General features: G+C 44.7%; 1 pseudogene; it reads left to right on the top strand.

The window, feature by feature from the left end:
- The window catches only part of LOC109394249 (high mobility group protein B3 pseudogene), a 7,061-nt pseudogene extending 4,465 nt beyond the window's left edge, over positions 1-2,596 (top strand).
- The last annotated feature ends 2,284 nt before the right edge of the window (positions 2,597-4,880 follow it).

Genomic DNA, 4,880 nt, shown 5'->3' with positions numbered 1-4,880 from the left:
AACAAAAGGACAGCAACTTGTCTGTTCCCCTTCCCCCAATTCCCCAGCGCTGTTCCCATCCCCCAATTCCCCAATAAAAATCTTAAAAAAAGAAAACAATTGTGTCTAGACTATCACTCTTAAGACCATGATTCAGATAAATTAAAATCTTTTAAAAAGTATTTTTGAGTTAGTTTATATACAGATGAAATACAAAAGGAATGGAGTGGAGCCCCCCTTCCCCTACCACTCTCTGGACCAAATACAGATTTTTTACTACAGAAGGTTCTTCTCTTTAAGGAGTGTGTTGTCCAAAAGAAGTACATACTATTGCCAATTTTTAAGAGGAAGTCTCTCCTTTAGTTTCTTCTGAGATGGATTCTAATAAAAACATGGAGATTAAAGAAATAGAACTTGGACCCTCCAGGAACAGAAAGCCTCACCACGAAGCTCCATTTCCAAGTGATGCTTCTTCACTGCGTCTAACTGTTCTGACTCACCTGCATTAAGGTGATTTTCCAAACAGCAAACTACACGCATATGGAACAAGCTTCTGGAATAAGACCACGATACATCACTGCGCGGTTGCGGTGCACAGACCTCAGCCTTAGGGACCACAGAACTGTCCCACCCCCAACCCCACGTGGGCCCTATGTAATAGATTTCTTCTCCGGCCACCAGGGACACTCTCCAGAACGGTGCTGCTTGCTCAGACCCCACTCAACAAGAGGGAGAAGATGCTTTGTCAGATGAGAGAACTGGTGGGGCAAGACCAACAGAAAAAGGTGTGAAATGAAGGGAAGGAGGAAAAGAAAGAAAAATGTCTAAGACATTCTAGAAAGCTGGAACATAATCTTAAACCTCACGCAAAGTATTTAGATCGACTTTATTTCTTATTTATCCAAATATGCTAGGTACCCCTTGTTCATTCATTTATTTGACACCTATTTATTGAGTGCTACGAGGTGTCTAGCATTGTTCTAAGCATTGGGGATGCAGCGATAAACAAAACAGGCAGGCTTTGCTCTCCTGAGCTTATGTTATAGCGGGTAAAGGTTGTCTCATCCTGGGCAGCCCATTCTCTATGAGCAGGATACCATTTCCTGGAAGAACATAGAATCTTCTGACCCATTACATTACCCTAATCTGACAACTGCAGAATACATGGAAAGGCAGGTGGGTGCTGAAGAGAATGAACTAAAGGGATACTCTATGGCATTTTTTTTTTTTTGGTATGAATGCTAGCCAGGTCAGAATAATTTATGTGGATGCTTGGGACATTCCTATAATTTAAGAAGCACATCATGAAGCATTTTAAAAGGCCAATTTAAAATTTCATTTTATTTTTTCTCATGCAAACACCAGGGTGTCTTGTGCTTAAATGCCATAATTTCCAAAAAGAGGCCCCTGCTGTGGCTGTGTTAAACACCACCATAATTTACTTTTAAAATCAGGAATAATAATGAGTTTGTCTGAGGGGTAACAACAGCTTGGAAGAACTGACTCTGAAAGATGTGTTTAAGGGACCAGGCTGGGAGGCTGAGAGATGTAACAAAAGACATTTGGAGATAAAGTGAAGAGAGCACCGGGAGGGAGGCTGCACAGCTTAAGTAACTTTGGTAGGGACAAGGGTTTGGAAACCTTTTGTCAGAAATTGAGCATTTCCAGGTCCTTCGAAATCACAATATCCTCATTTGACAAAGGGGGACATGAGTCCAGAGAGGTTAAGTAACAAGGTCACAGAGCTTTTAATGGCAGAACTGGGAACAGACCCCAGATCTCCTGATTCTTGGCCAATGCTTGTTTCACTCAATTGAACTGTCCATTACAACTGTTCATTATGTTTCAGATAATCCAATTGGGTTAACCAGTTTCCAGAAAACCTGCCTATTTTAACAACCTCCACAGTGAGATAATTAATATACTATATACTTCCTGGCATAGACAGTGGCTAAAGAATTCAAAATGGAGGCGGCTGTCGTGGAGGCAGCTAGCCCAGTGCTGGGGAGCGCTGAGCTGTGCATGGCGTCCTGCACTGCCCAGACTAGCGAACAATACAGTCAAGATGTCTAAAGGTGATCCCAAGAAATCAAAGGGCAAGATGTCTGCTGATGCCTTCTTTGTGCAGACATGCAGAGAGGAACATAAGAAGAAAAACCCAGAGGTCCCTGTTAATTTTGCAAAAATTTTTAAGGATTGCTCTGAGGGGTGGAAGACAATGGGGAAGAGAAGTCTAAATTTGATGAAACTTGCAAAGGCAGATAAAGTGTGCAATGGTTGGGAAATGAAGGATTATGGACCAGCGAAGGTAGGCAAGAAGAAGGACTCTAATTCCCCCAAAAGGCCACTGTCTGGATTCTTCCTGTTCTATTCAGAACTCCACCCCAAGATCAAATTCACAAACTCTGGCATCTCTATCGGAGAGGTAGCAAAGGAGCTGGGCAAGTTGTGGAATAACTTAAATGACAGTGAAAAGCAGTTTTACAACAATAAGGCAGCAAAGCTGAAGAAGTATGAGAAGGATGTTGCGGGCTATAAGGCTAAAGCAAAGTTTGATGGCACAAAGGGTCCCACTAAAGCTGCCCAGAAAAAGGTGGAAGAGGAAGATGAAGACAAGCAAGAAGGGAGAGGGAAGATGAATAAAAAGAACGGTTGGGCCGGCCGAGTGGCACAATGGATAAGAACTGGCTTGGGATGCCAGAGGGCCCCGGTTCGGATCTCACATATGAGGGCCAGTGACACTGCCCTCCACAGCTAAGATGCTGAACAACAGCTCAACGTGGAGCTGGGCTGCCGTGAGTCGCCGGCGAGTCGCCGGCGACGGCGTAGGCTGCAGCCCCTGTGGCAGTGGGTTGTCATGGGCTACCGTGTGTAGCCAGCAGCCAGCGTGAGCGGCCAGCAGCCGCAGTGAGCGGCCGTCCAGAAGCCGGCGACTGGTGTGCCTCACCCGGGAGGAGTGCAATGATGGTGCCAACTTGGGCCAGTGAAGCAACGTCCTCCACAACTAGACTGAAGAACAAAAGGACAGCAACTTGTCTGTTCCCCTTCCCCCAATTCCCCAGCACTGTTCCCATCCCCCCAATTCCCCAATAAAAATCTTAAAAAAAAAAGAACTGTTTATCTGTATATAAAAAAAAGGAATTCAAAATCTATTTAGCAAAAACTAACAGATTTATCTCTTTCAATTTTTGGCTCTAGTTCACTGGTTCTCCACTGGAGCCATTTTGCCTCCTAAGGGACAGGTGGCAATGTCTGGAGACATTTTTAGTGGTGACAACTGGGGGAGAGGGAGTGTTCTTGGCATCTAGTAAGTAGAGGCTAAATATGCTGCTAAATACAAACATCTTACAGTGCACAGGACAGCCCTGAACCACAAAGAATGATCTGGCCCCCAAAGCCAGTAGTGCCAAGTTTGACACCCGGCACTAGAGGCAGAAACCAAAATGGGTGCTCAGACTGGACGCTATTGGGCTGTCTTGACCGTGGGGGAAATGCCAAGTGGGTAAAGAATTTGTCAGCAAAGGAGTTGTTTCAAAAAAGAGTTAAAAGGGGCGGCCGTTTAGCTCAGTTAGAGTGCAGTGCTCATAACACCAAGTTTGCCAGTTCCTTTTATTTTATTTATTTTTTTATTAAAGATTTTTATTTGGGAATTGGGGAATGGGAACAGAGCTGGGGAGTTGGGGGAAGGGGAACAGACAAGTTGCTGTCGTTTTGTTCTTTAGTCTAGTTGTGGAGGACGTCGCTTCACTGGCCCAAGTTGGCACCGCTCTTCCCGGGCGAGGCACATCAGTCGCTGGCTTCTGGACGGCTGCTCATAGCAGCTGCTGGCTGCTCACGCTGGCTGCCGGCTACACATGGTAGCTTATGGCAGCCCACTGCAGCATGGGACTGCAGCCTACTCCGTCGCCGGCGACTCATGGCAGCCCAGCTCCAGGTTGAGCTGTTGTTCAGCATCTTAGCTGTGGAGAGCAGTGTCACTGGCCCTCATATGTGGGATCCGAACCAGGGCACTCTGGCGTCCCAAGCCAGCTCTTAACCAATGCGCCACTCGGACGGCCGCCAAGGTTGCCAGTTCAATCCCCACATGGGCCACTGAGTTGTGCCCTCCACAACTAGATTGAAGACAACTACTTAACTTGGAGCTGATGGGTCCTGGAAAACGCCCTCCACAACTAGACTGAAACAACTACTTGACTTGGAGCTGATGGGTCCTGGAAAAACACACTGTTCCCCAATAAAATTTAAAAAAAAATTAAAAGATTATTTGGGCTCCTAAATCCAACACTGTTTCCATCCTGTTTATACAGGCACATGTTTCATTCTTCTTCACTTTATTGTGTTTTGCAAATATTGAGGTTTTTACAAATTGAAAGTTTGTGGCCACCCAGCATCTAGCAAGTCTATCGTTGCCATTTTCCAACAGCATTTGCTCATATCGTGTCTCTGTAACACATTTTGGTAACTCTTGCGATATCTCAAACTTTTTCATTATTATTATGCTTGTTACGGTGGTCTGTGATCAGTCAGCAGCCATCAATAATCAAGACAAGACCCTCCACTAGCAAAAGGATTACCACTCACTGAAGGCTAGGATGATGGTTAGCATTTTTCAGCAATAAAGTATTTTTAAATTAAGAGATGTACATTTTTTAGGCGTAATGCTATTGCACACTTAATAGACCACAGTATAATGTAAAAATAACTTTTATATGCACTGGGAAACCTAAAAATTCATGTGGTTCATTACGATATTAGCTTTATTGCAATAGTCTGGAACCAAACCTGCAGTATCTCTGAGGTATGCTTATATGCGGATGGTGTTGGGGCATTCTGGGTTGCTATTTTTTGCCCTCACTTTTTCTCCCCACTCCCAACATTCATTCATTTTATTTATTCCCCCC

Source organism: Hipposideros armiger, unplaced genomic scaffold (genome assembly GCF_001890085.2).
Source record: "Hipposideros armiger isolate ML-2016 unplaced genomic scaffold, ASM189008v1 scaffold_417, whole genome shotgun sequence".
In the NCBI taxonomy this organism is placed as follows: Eukaryota; Metazoa; Chordata; class Mammalia; order Chiroptera; family Hipposideridae; genus Hipposideros; species Hipposideros armiger.
This window is presented reverse-complemented; position numbering and strand designations above follow the sequence as displayed.